At 36.2% G+C, this 14,330-nt stretch overlaps 1 long non-coding RNA gene across 1 annotated transcript; it reads left to right on the top strand.

The window, feature by feature from the left end:
• The first annotated feature begins 4,814 nt into the window (after nt 1-4,814).
• On the top strand, nt 4,815-8,750 carry LOC128547479 (uncharacterized). Its single transcript, XR_008366578.1, has 3 exons — nt 4,815-5,178; nt 6,001-6,094; nt 6,609-8,750. It is a non-coding gene; the product is annotated as an uncharacterized LOC128547479 (long non-coding RNA).
• The last annotated feature ends 5,580 nt before the right edge of the window (nt 8,751-14,330 follow it).

The raw sequence follows: 14,330 nt of genomic DNA, 5'->3' as shown, positions 1-14,330 counted from the left end.
CATCTTGATGGTATCTAGGCCATGTTTGAAAGTGGGTCACGTGCGGTCAAAAACTAGGTCAGTAGATCTAAAAATAGAAAAACCTTGTGACCTCCCTAGAGGCCATATTTTTCAATGGATCTTCATGAAAATTGGTCAGAATGTTAATCTTGATGATATCTAGGCCATGTTCAAAAGTGGGTCACGTGCGATCAAAAACTAGGTCAGTAGGTCTAAAAATAGAAAAACCTTGTGACCTCCCTAGAGGCCATATTTTTAAATGGATATTCATGAAAATTAGTCAGAATGTTCATCTTGGTGATATCTAGGTCAAGTTCGAAACTGGGTCACGTGCGGTCAAAAACTAGGTCAGTAGGTCTAAAAATAGAAAAACCTTGTGACCTCTCTAGAGGCCATACTTTTCATGAGATCTTCATGAAAATTGGGTAGAATGTTCATCTTGATGATATCTAGGTCAAGTTCGAAACTGGGTCACGTGCCTTTAAAAACTAGGTCCTTAGGTCAATTAATAGAAAAACCTTGTGACCTCTCTAGAGGCCGTACTTTTCATGAGATCTTCATGAAAATTGGTGAGAATGTTCACCTTGATGGTATCTAGGTCAAGTTCGAATCTGGGTCAAGTGCCTTCAAAAACTAGGTCATTAGGTCAGATAATAGAAAAACCTTGTGACATCTCTAGAGGTCATATTTTTCAATGGATCTTCATGAAACTTGGTCAGACTTTTTATCTCGGTATCTAGGTCAAGTTCAAAACTGGGTCACATGAGCTCAAATACTAGGTCTCTATGTCAAATAATAGAAAAAAAACGACGTCATACTCAGTTCAAAACTGGGTCATGTGGGGACAGGTGAGCGATTCAGGACCATCATGGACCTCTTGTTTTGTGAGCACGTTAGAGACCACATTTTGTAATCAATTTTAATCAAACTTGCACACAACTTGTATTGGCATAATATCTAGGTTCCTTTCGAAAACTGGTAAGATCCCATCATGGGTTCCAGAGTTACGGCCCCCTTAAAGGGCCAAAATTTGCTATTTTGGCTTGTGAACACGATAGACCACATTTTGCAATCAACTTTAATCAAACTTGCACACAACTTGTATTGGCATAATATCTGGTTTCCTTTCGAAAACTGGCCAGATTCCTCATGGGTTCCAGAGTTATGGCCCCTTATAGGGCCAAAAATAGCTATTTTTGGCGTGTGAACACGATAGAGACCACATTTTGCAATCGACTTTAATGAAACTTGCACACAACTGGTATTGGCATAATATCCCTGTTCCTTTCGAAAACTGGCCAGATCCCATCACGGGTTCCAGTAATTTGCTATTTTGGCTTTTGCAACCATATAGAGAATTCATTTATGGTTTGATTTGATACAAACTTGCAAAATATCTTTAAGAACAATAACTCTTGGATTCCACGATGAATCTGTCAAATCCATTCATAGGTTCCGGGGTAACGACCCCTGATTGACCCCTGAAAGAGCCAAAATTTGTTTATTATGCCCCCAGCATCTACTGATGCGGGAGACATATGGTGATTATACTGTCCGTTCGTCCGTCCGTACGAGGTTAACCAAATGGGACCGTTTCGTCTAGCATCAATACCCCTTACTAGAATGACTTTATACTTATGCAGATGTAACCTGTGACCATTCCTCATCATCAGACATCACCTGACCTCAGTTAGACCCTGACCTTGACCTCGTTTGGGACTTAGGTTGCTTTATATGGGCCATCTCTTGGTTAACCAAATGGGACCGTTTCGTCTAGCATCAATACGCCTTACAAGAATGAATTGATACTAATACAGATGTAAACTGTGACCATTCTTCATCTTCAAACATGACCTGACCTCAGTTTGACCTTGATCTTGACCTCGTTTTGGACTAAGGTTGCTTTATATAGGCCATCTCTTTGCTAACCAAACGGGACTGTTTCGTCTAGCACCAGTACCCCTTACAAGAATGAATTGATACTAATACAGATGTAAACTGTGACCATTCCTCATCTTAAACATCACCTGACCTCAATTTGACCTTGACCTCGTTTTGGACTTAGGTGCAAAATCTATCGACCAGGATGCCACTGGGGGCATCAAGAGTTTATTGAACGCAGCTTCTTGTTTTTACCGTGTGAACATGATAGAAGTGACATTTTATATTTGATTTTAACCAAACTGACACATAACTAAAGTCACAATAAGATCTCGGTTCCTCTCGAATATCAACTAGATTCCATCATGAGTTCTAGAGTTAATTTTCTATTTTGGCCGTTTCAGCCATATAGAGGTTTCATTTATGCTTTGATTTGATACAAACTTACACAGAATGATTATCTTAATAATCTCTAGGCCTGGATCGAAACTGGGTCATGTCGGCTCAAAAACTAGGTCATCAGGTCAAATCAAAGGAAAAGCTTGTTAACAACCTAGAGGCCACATTTATGACCCTATCTTCGTGAAACTTGGTCAGAATGTTTTTGATGATTTCTAGATCAAGTTCAAAACTGGGGTCAAAAACTAGTTCACCCGGTCAAATCTAAGGAAAAGCTTATTAACACTCTTGATGCCACATTTATGACCCTATCTTCATGAAATTTGGTCAGAATGTTTATCTTGATGATTTCTAGGCCAAGTTCGAAACTGGGTCATATGGGGTCAAAAACTAGGTCACCCGGTCAAATCAAAGGAAAAGCTTGTTTACAATCTTGTTCATTTGATGTGCATGAAACTTGGTCAGAATGTTGTCTGCATGAAATATCAGATGAATTTTTATCTGGGTCATGTGGGGTCAAACAGTAGGTCCCTCAGATCAAAGAGTAAGTTTGTTTACACCCTAGGGGGCACAATTTTGATTCTATCTTCATAAAACTTGGTCAGAATATTTGTTATCATGAAGTCTTTATTTTAAATCTGTGTCACGTGGGGTCAAAAAGTAGGTCACTAGGTCAAATCAAAGGAAAAGCTTGTATACACTCTTAGAGGCCACTTTTTTGCTCCAATCTTCCCGAAACTTTGTCAGAATGTTTGTTCTCATGAAATTTTGGACAAGTTCGAATCTGGATCATGTGGGGTAAAAAACTAGGTCACTAGGTCAAATAAAAGAAAATACTTGTTTACACTCTAGAGGCCACAATTTTTGGTCCAATCCTGATGAAAATTGGTCAGAGCATTTGTCTCCATGAAATCACTAGGTAAAACATGTTTACACTATTATGGTATTTTACTCAGGTGAGCGACATAGGGCCATCAAATGACAAATTTGGCTAAAAAGTAATCTTTTTTTTCAAATTTAAGTTTGGTCATATTATGAACATTAGAATGTGATTTTTTGTTTCTAAAATAATTTAAAAATTCCAAATCAAGAAAAACAGATGACCGGGAATCGAACACCGGACCGCCGCGGCAATAAGAACATTTTCCCGTCGTCGTAACCAATAGCGCTATAGCTGAAGTAGTGAATAATGATTGCAAAATATAGATATTTATAATCGAGACAGTTTACCTGGAGTAAAGCGTTACAAACGCTTTTCGATTTTCATCGTAAAAAGTAGTAAAAACAGCAAATTCTCTTGTGTTTCCGTAACAAAGTGTGTCAGTAATTAAGTTTTAAAGCCTTCTTAAGAAAATATAGCATTTATTTCAAGATATCTAAAAAAAATAAAATGTTTTGTTTAGTTTTCGAACGATCTGGAGGCCAGTCGTTTTAAGGTTTTAAAGAGAAATGACTTTGCTTTCTCACCTTGGCTGAATGGTTGTGACCTGAGCTGTTGTGAATTCGCCCATAAAATTGTAGCCCTTGGCAAACATCTAGGTTGTTTATACACTGGACAGCATTTCTCAAATCTGTAAGAAGATCGTTTGGAAGCATAGAACGCAACCAAGCAAAATAATTGCAAGAGTCGGTTTGACAGTCTGTTCATGAGAAGTTAAAAAGTGTTCAACACCTTTGCGCCGCTTGCACCGGCACCGGCTTAAGCAGAATCAAATGTTCTCCATGATCCCAAAGGACCAGAAAATATAACAAAATCGAGTCCAAGTACCAGGAGACTTTAACTTTGTTGTCCTATATCGCACTATAATGATGTCAGCTAAAGCTTATTTATTGTGGAAATATTTTAACGAAAACCAAGTGTAATAACTGATAATTCTAGGTTCATTTTCTTAACATTTGCAAATATAAGGTAAGGCTCTGGTATTTTGACGTTTCATTATTTTTGGGAAGTGGACGGACTGAGCAGTGCAAAACAAATCCTCTAAAGGGCAGATGGTAGCGTATGATTTTATTTTATCGAAAGAAATCATCAGCCAATACCCATTTAGTTGAGAGTATGGCCGATGTGTCAAAGGTAATACAGGTAAGATAGTTCTGCACGTTCGAATCAACAAATTTTTCTACAATGTAGAATTTGATGAAATCCCGACTTTCAAAACTTTAGAATATACACATGTACTTCGAAAATTCAGGAAATATAAAAAGATAGGGTTGTGTGCTTGATATTTTGTAGACCGATTTGAAAAATTTGGACCTCGCACAAGTTTTGCCAAAAAGATTTTTTTCTACTTTGTAGATTTTAATGAAACTTTCCGCAGTAAATAATCATACCGTCTATAATATGGTGCAATAAAATGTGTAAGTCCACGTGCTTGTTTTTGAGATCATTGTGGCAACACCGCTAAATGCCCCAACCACCGTTAAATGTCGCAAGGTTGACGTTAAATGTCGCAACCACCGCTAAACGTCGCCAAATCATCTGCCGCTATATGTCGCATCTTTAATGCTAAATGTCGCAACATATTGTCTACGGTTATATGTGACGCGCCATGACATTTTGGGTCCAAATTCGGCGTTACGTCATTTGAGAAAACATCGATTAAAGTTACGTCACAAAAAAATGGTGGACGTTACCACGTGTTCGCGGCAATTGATGCATTTCTTGTTTTCAATAATACTCTACCTTGCCACAAGAAAAAAATGAAGTGACATTTATAAACATTTCCGTGTTTTGCAATTCCGTTTCTTTAAAACAATTAAATGATTGATAATTTATCGCCCTTTGAATCGACACGCCATTTGTAAACATCGAAGGTCGCGGAGAAAATGAAACTACCAAAACAATTATTTGATGATTTATTTCGATTGTATAAAGAATGACAGTTAGCGAATCTCAAGGTAAGTAAGTATTTAAGCGATATGTAGTGTTAAAAATATTATTTGAGTTCATATCGACAGTTTTGTCCGATATCTTTTCCAAAAATAGCCCGGATTTGACACTAACGACAGATTCGAGGTAAATTTAACGCAGTTCACATTTTATTTACAAGTGTCAATATATTGTAGACTATATTTTATTTACTAAATCTGCCATGAATTCAACTTTTTTAAATTGGTTTTGGCTCTTATTCAGTAGAATCTGTATGCAAGACAATTACAAGAAGTATTCAGTAGAATCAGTATGCAAGACAATTACATGAAGACCTTGTGACTCTGGTGCCAGACAAAATTACAAAAGTCAGTCATAATGTTTAGTTACATATTAAAGTTAAAGCCCTGATCATTTTATAAATATAGCCATGCTATGAAAGTGACTGATTAGGAATAGTTGAAACACATCTATTGTCAGCTTCAACCACTAATTTCTTACATGTAATGTCAAATCAGTCCATACATAAAACTTCTACAAGGCATAAATATTGTTTTTACTTGGAAAGAGAGTTTTTTCCAAAGTTTTTCATGTTAAATTTGCGTACTGTTCACTTGGCCATTATTTCTGGATTCCTCACCATTCTGTACTGTTCTTGGCAAGTGACTAAAAACCACTTAGTAAAATAAATAAACTTTACTCAGTAGATACATTTTTTTGAAAGCCTTGCCAGGAATTCAAACCTATTACTCTTTTTATAGAAGTCTTTGTGCTAAATATGTACTGAGGTAACTGCCCAGGGCATTTTTATCTCACATTTCAGCCTTTTTCAGTATTTATTCATTTTACAGATCAACCACTGAGGATTGTTTGGCTTGATGCAATGACCTTAAACAGTGAAATGATTTTCCAGGAAGGTCTATACACAAGCTGGATTTTATGGGGGTTTGTAAATTTCTTCATACATTTTTACAGTTACTATACTGCTATTCTAAGAAAGATGAAGACATTAAAGTAGCATAAACATAAATGATCTATTTCATTCATAACATTTTAAGAAAAATGATTTTGATTACAGACCCATTCAACAAATATGTGTAATATATTAAGAAGTGAATAAGTAATGACATACAATAATTGAATATATCATGTATGTATTTTTTCATATTTTCAAAATTATTTTTACAGTATTTGTGTTTACATTTTGTTTGATTGCATGAATTGTATGTCTAGTCTGTAGGAATCTTAGCTAGTTTATGTATTCTTGAAAAACCACTTTTTCTGCATGAATACTGTAAGATTCTTGGGTGAGTTTATACTTATCAAATCTGCTTTCAGTCAGCTTTTAACAAAAAGACTCTCTTAAGCTTGAAAAGATGCTTAACAGTCTTATATTCTGTAACCTTATACTAATCTTATTAAAATGAAGTTCTAATGTTGATGATTTTTTGTTTTGCAGTGATGAAAGAACTATGAATATGTAAATGGGAATGAAACAGAAGGAATTAATATGTTCTACTGATCATCCAGCTGAAATCATGCCTGTGGAATAGAGTGCATGTCACAAATACTGATAAGAGCAAATAACTCCATATTGCACAAATATGGTCATGTTTCCTGCCCTCATGACCTGAAAAAGTTACAAATTCTAGTTCAAATTACAGATGTGTTTCAAGAAAAAGTAAAACTTAGTCAACTGTGAGAAATATTGGGTAAAAGTAGTGTTTGATGTCATGACAGCTGTGAAGTTGTTTGAGAAGCACTATCCTAATTGTTCTAACAATACAGAATTTAACTTATAAAATTTCCAAAACTGCATGCATGAAATAGTAAGACATGTCTGTTGAATGAATCCTAGTTGTTTCAAAACTACAACATGTGTGACATTAAAGCACAACCTTTGGAGGAAACATTTTTACAATCAAAACTGCCTTGCCAGTGTGAGTGTAGGAAGGATTTTTCCAGAAATGGCAGAAAACTACCAATACAGAAGAAAATATTTGTTACTGGCTGAATATAATATATTTTATTTCAAGAATTAATCATGTTAATCCATGGTTATAATTGTGTTAAAAGATATTTTTACATGACATGACCTTTGCAGAAGTAGCTAATTTTTTGCAAAACATTGCGAGTTGCAATGGTAACACAAATTTGACTTAAATTTAGATTTGTTTGATTATGTAAACAGCATGTGTCTTGTTTATATTCTGCTAATCAGACTATGTTCTGCAAGAAAATATCTTTTATGTGTAACCATCAACAAAACATGTCATAACACAAATCTGCCATAAAATGGCAGAGCTGAAATGCAGGTAGGCATATCAGGAAAATATGTAGTTCTGAAAGACAAGTTATATTACATAAAATGATGTTTGTTTTTTATAAATGATCATAATTGACCATTTGTGGTGTAAAACAAATGTATACTGAACAGATGCTAAATGAATGTTCTGATTCTTTCTGGAAAATTTACAAAAAAACTACTATTTTAAGAAAATAGTGCATTGTTGCCATGGTAACATTAATTTAACTTTTGAATTATTTTGGATATCATCATATGTAAACAGCAACTTTCTTGTTTATATGTTATATATGTTAAGCTGTGTTATGTTAGTGAATATATTTTCATATGTAATAATTGCATCAACAAAGCACTATGTTATTACACAAGCCTGCCTTAAAATGGCAATAGTTGTAACTGAGAGAGGTGTATCTGAAAATTATGTATTTCTAAAACCATATTACATTAATTTTCACGGAATGATGTCTACTCTCTTACTTTTAAATAAGAAAACAGACAGCTTTTGATGTAAATATATGGAAAAACACTTCCAATATTCAATTTATTACAGAGAAATTGCCAAAAATGTTAGTATTTTTGTAAGAAAATACCACATTGTTGTTATGGTAATGTTAGTATTTTTGTAAGAAAATACCACATCGTTGCCATGGTAATGATTCACTGATCAGTATATCTAAGTCTTTTGAAATTTTAGCAAACTCACAGTTGATAATAACAGTGTAATAATTATATCTTCTTGCCTGATTTTCTTTCTTACTGTTTAATAGATAAGGTGTCTATAATGATAAGATAAATTCCTAGTTTTTGGGATGTTGTCTAATTTGATATCAAATAAATTCTGTATCTTGTTCAAAAGAATGTCATAAAACAGTTGTCTGTAAACTGTTAGCACACTAGAAAAAGTTAATTGTGTATTTATTTCACATTCTATGTATTTTTTTGCTAGATTCATCAAGAGACTGTTAAAAAAGAGGTTAAACAACAGTGTTGCTATAGAAACGATTTTTAGAACATAAATATTTTTATACTACATGAAAGAAAGAGACAAAAAGAAATACATTCCATTAATTGCATGTTGCTTTTGTTATTTTATCATGTATTTTCTCTTGATATTATTTAAATATGGTGTCATTATTAAGATATACTGCCTCAATTTTGATACAGTTAGACAAAAACATGGTGTCCGAAAAGTGGTAATATCTCCATGACAACGACTGATTTTCGTTGTCAAATTGAAGATTTTTACTCAGAACGGGTCAGTCTGTCATATTAGCCCAAAACCCCATTTTTGATCAAAATTGCATTTGGACCCAAAATCTCATGCTCTTTCACATATGTCGCAGCACCACCGTTAAATGTCGCACAGCAGAAGAAGAAAAAAAATAACAAAGGTAAGTTCAACAGTCTTTTCAACTTGGACATTACTTTCAATAATTCTGAACCCGAGATAAGTTTTGGTGAATGCGTGCGTGCATTCTTGAGTATGCACTGTGTGGATTATGGGAAGGGCTAAGAAATGACATACTGTTCTGAACTGTTTGCTTTTCAGTGGTGAGTATGCACTGTGTGGATTGTGGGAAAGGCTTAGAAATGACATACTGTTCTGAGCTTCATATTTGCTTTTCAATGGTGCGGCGCCATACATATGCTATTTATTTGATATTTAAAGGACCGAATCTTGACGTGACACAGTTCTAAAATTATTTGAGGTCTAGACTACGGAATCGTTCGGAGTTCTGTTTGGCTCATGTGCTATAAATGTCGCGCGTTGTATCGCATGTCTTGCGTCAACCTAGACAGCCAACACACAACAAAAAGCACAACAATGCAACACGATGCTCGACTCACGATACAACCTGCGACAATTCGATAACACATCGCGACATAGTCACATTTTTAAGTTTTTAAAGTTTTAAATGAGCATGGGTCCTGAACAATCGCTGAAACCCTTTCTATAAGTTGAAAAAATGCGTTACATGTCCTTTAATATGTTGGTATGTTTAGGACTCACACTTATATTTTTAGATTAATTTATTTAGAGCTCTCGAGATAATATGTCGTTCGCTCGAGATAAATTGTTCGATCGAAATAAGATGTCGTGTACTCGAGATAAGATGTCTAGTGCTCGAGATAAAATGTCGAGCGCTCAAGATAAGATGTTTTGCGCTCGAGATAATGTCGACCGCTGAAGTTGATTTTTTTTCTTAAAACAGAAGGGTCATAATGGTTCTAGATCGATCACCTGGACAGATATTAATACACATGTTAAAGCAAACCACGGTACATGCCCTTTTTTACGTTGATATGTTTAGGACACACACTTCTATTTTTAGATTAATTTATTTAGAGCGCTCGAGATAATATGTCGTTCGCTCGAGATAAGATGTCGAGTGCTCGAGATAAGATGTTGTTCGATAGAAATAAGATGTCGTGTACTCGAGATAAGATGTCTAGTGCTCGAGATAAATGTAGAGCGTTCAAGATAAGATGTTTTGCGCTCGAGATAATAATTCGACCGCCGAAGTTGACTTTTTTCTTAAAACAAAAGGGTAATAATGTTTCTAGATCGATCACCTGAACAGATATTAATACACATGTTAAAGCAAGCCACGGTCGCCAACGGACATCTCTTTTCACAAGTCATATAGTGTGAACAGTCTAAGTAAAATGGCTCCATGAATCCATCATTTGCGATCAATTGTTTTGACAAAAATATAGAGAAATAAGTCACGGTCGTGGCGACTATCCTTTTAATATATCAAAATGTCATTAACAACACACAGAGAAAAAATATTTTTTTTGGTTATTATTCTAAAATCGAAGAAGCGATTTCCAACAAAGTAATTTGGTAGAATGTGTTTTTCAACCAAAATTATTTAAGTCAACTCCACCAAGAAAGGGCTTATTATTTTTTTATATGTATAAAATGGTTACTTTGAACATTCTTTGTCTAAATAGCTGGTTCGATTTCAGAATACATTATAACTACAGTCGTTAATTGAAGAGAGCTTATTTTTCTACATGTTTTGGCAAAATAGAATCTATCATGTGAACCTTTAACTAAGACTGGTCACACTTGATTTGCACAAAAACATGGTCGCTAGTAAACAGGACTCGTTTCATATCTTTCTTCAGCTTCGAAACTCAGGTGATCGATCTAGGACCATCATAACTCTCTTGTTAAAGGATAAAATTATCTTGAGCGCACGGCGTCTTATTTCGATCACTCGACATCATTATCTCGAGCGCATGACATCTTATTTCGATCGCATGACATCTTATCTCCAGTGCACGACATCTTTTCTCGAGCACACGACATTTTACCTTGAATGCACGACATTTTATTTCGATAGTACCGTAATACGATATGTTATTTCGTGAACACGAGCACTTATTTTGAGCGCACGACATCTTATTTCAATCGCACGACATCTTTTTTCAATCGCACGACATCTTATTTTGATCACTCGAGATAATCTAATTAAAAAAAAAAGTGTTTGTCCGTAACATGTGTGATATATGTGACACAAAAGGGCTTTGCCAACGGAAGATTGACCCTGATATGCTGAAAGACAATTAAACGCAAATTGATGCACATGCGAGTAATGCGAAACACCGATCTTGATAACGCCTATTCATATAAAGGAGTGCACACGAGATACTTATACCTACTCGTGTTACTTATCACATACCCGCAGCTAGTTAACCTGTGTTGCACCAGTGCATCTGTAGAAAACGAATGGTTTCCAATTAATTGGTCATGTGTTCTACCGGTATTTCTTTGTTGGAATTTTACAGTTAAGGTCATGAGGCAGCTATCCAGCTTTAATGGGGGAGAAAGATCCTATGTGCACCTCCCTGCATTATGTCAGTCACGAGCGGGTAACTTGATATTTTTTTTAGCTTTACGTTTCTTGAAATTGTCTCCTAGTATCACATCATCATCCTCCCTGCCCGCATTATCCACCTCACTCCTCCTTCCCCACCCCCACACATTAAGCCCCTCCACCCAAAAATATGTTGGTATTTTTCTTAGATGCCTGTGTCATCATTCACACCTTTCCCCACCCTTACATCCCTACTCCAACTCGGGTGAGCGATCTAGGGCCATCCTGGCCCTTTTGCTACTATATATACCAGCAAGTAGCAATTAGAATAAAAATAATTATTTGTATAACATTAACATGCTAGGTCTGCTACGCTCGAGAAAGTATACAAGAATGTACGACTTCCATCGGTCTTAAAATACTTAAATTTAACACCACACTATTTTACCATTGATTCGAGTTTATTATGAATTGTTAATATATGTCTTAGATTTAGATAGGCAGTGCGACATTTAGCGTTGGTGTTGCGACATCCAAAAACTATTCCGCAAAACGCGAATGAGTAAGATACAGGGTGGCTAACCCACGTCACGATCTTTCGGTATCATACTCGCGGGAAAAATCGCTCGATTCATTTAACATTTTTATTAGTAATTTCTTTGTAAATTGGTGGAATTTAATAAAATAAAAAAGCTTCGAGAACAGGAAAATGTGCTCCCCCCCACACAAAAAAAAAACAAACACAAAAATGTCTGCCACTCTTAATCAAAACTGTCTTCAGACACTTCGCCCAAAGTCCAGTGTACGTTACCTACACATATGGTCCGTGAAAAAACATTTGGGCGAATATTTGAATACAGTATGAAGAATATTTCTAGCTTTGTTGCGAGGAAAGCACCCTTTTTTCCTGTCTTCGACGCTTTTTATTTTATCAAAATCTGATGTGCGTGAAATTAGCCAGAGCAGCCAGAGTAGCCAGAGTGCAGCCAGAGGTTAGCCAGAGTAGCCAGAGTTCAGCCAGAGAAGTCATAACTCTGGTTACTCTGGCTGGCCAGAGTAGTCAGAGTTCAGCCAGAGTAGCCAGAGTTCAGCAAGAGTAGTCAGAACTCTGGTTAGTTACTCTGGCTGGCCAGAGTAGCCAGAGTTCAGCAAGAGTAAACAGAGTTCATCCAGTATCCAGAACTCTGGTTACTGTGGCTGGCCAGAGTAGCCAGAATTCAACCAGGGTAGGCAGAGTTTCTAGATTTTTAACATGTTCTGGCTACTCTGGTCAGCCAAAGTAGCCACAGTAGCCCCAGTCACCAGGATATCATTTGCTCTGGTTACTCTGGCTGTTTCTAACAGAGTAGCCAGAGTTCAGCCAGAGTAGCTAGAGTTTCTAGGATTTTAACATGTTCTGGCTGCTCTGGTCAGCCAGAGTAGCCAGAGTAACCAGGTACCATGTTCGCAAAGTATTTTCAGTCTTAGCTAAGTATAATTATGAAACTTATTATGTCATTTCTATCTTAATAGCATATTTATTTTCAGGTACATGTGTTTTTACTTTCAATTTGGTGCCATGTTTTTTTTCAACAGAAGGAATATGAAACAATACACTGGGGATAAAACATGCCATGAATAAGATCCAGAATGGGTCAATGCAAAACAAAAAAACATGACAGCCAGGTCGCACTGCACTAAATCACAGTCCAGTGTGGTATGGCATACAGCCGTATAAGTACTGAAGATCCAGGATGGATCGGTGTCGCTTCGTCGTATCTACCCTTCGTGGGAGGCAGGCTACTTTGTAAAATAAGAAAACATACCTAAGCATTATTTACAATGTATATAAACAAACAGCCTTTGCATATACCCGTTTATTTTATTTATTTATTTTTTTTTTTGAAAGTGTCATTTTCTGATTCGTGTTACTCTTAACTTTGTTTGAAAATCATGCCGTCTTACTGTCTCTTTGTTGTTGTTGTTGTTGTTATTTTATTTGATATTTTTAGGCTTGTTTTAAAGATTTTCAGTCTACCAGAAATATATAGACCTGTTCGCTTTAATCTTTGTGAATTTCAGCCTTCATATACCACACACACAACACGCAACAGGTCTAACTTTTTATTTACATTATAATTATATACAACAGTTAGTGCAACCTAATCGTGTATAATATGATTTTTATGAAAAAGGGTCATACATTTAAAAAATGGCTCTAGTTTACGTTTGTCTGTATTTTCTCTGGCTGTTCTGGCCAGCCAGAGTAACCAGAACCCGTGCGCATTTCAGTTATTCCTGGTTACTCTGGCCAGCCAGTGTAGCCAGACTATGTAAAGATTATGAAACAGGCTGTCCTGGTCAGCCACAGTAACCAGAGTTCTGATTACTCTGGCTACTCTGGCAACAGGTTTTACTGTATTTTCTTTGGCTATTTCTGATTAGCAGGGTAGCTTGTACCAATGGCCATCTCGGAAATTCTGGCTAGCCAGAGTAGCCAGAGCAAATGAAATCATGGTCACTCTGACTACTCTGGCTGACCAGAGTAGCTAGAACATATTAAAATCCTAGACCGTCTGACTACTCTGGCTGCTGTCTGAAAAATAAGACAATATTTTGAAGTCCGTTTTATGAATCACTTGATACATATAAAACACTAAAAAATCAAACCTGAGAGAACCAAAAGGGTCATTCCGCAATAGTATTTTCTCTGGCTATTCGGGCTAGCCTGGCTAGCTAGAACCAATGGACATCTCGGAAATTCTGGCTGTTCTGGCTAGCCAAAGTAGCCAGAACAACTGACATCCTGGTTACTCGGCTACTCTGGCCAGCCAGAATAACCAGGTTTCTGGCTACTCTGGCTGAACTCTGGCTAAACTCTGGCTGAACTCTGGCCAGTCATAGTGACCAGAGTTCTGGCTACTTTGGCTACTCTAAATAGCCACTTGAAAATAGTTATTAACTTGAAATTCAGTTTTAAACATGCTATTTAGATAGAAATGACATATGAGTCGCGCCATTAGAAAACCAACATAGTGGGTTTGAGACCAGAATGGATCCAGACCAGCCT

This window comes from Mercenaria mercenaria, chromosome 1 (assembly GCF_021730395.1).
Source record: "Mercenaria mercenaria strain notata chromosome 1, MADL_Memer_1, whole genome shotgun sequence".
Taxonomy (NCBI): Eukaryota; Metazoa; Mollusca; class Bivalvia; order Venerida; family Veneridae; genus Mercenaria; species Mercenaria mercenaria.
This window is presented reverse-complemented; position numbering and strand designations above follow the sequence as displayed.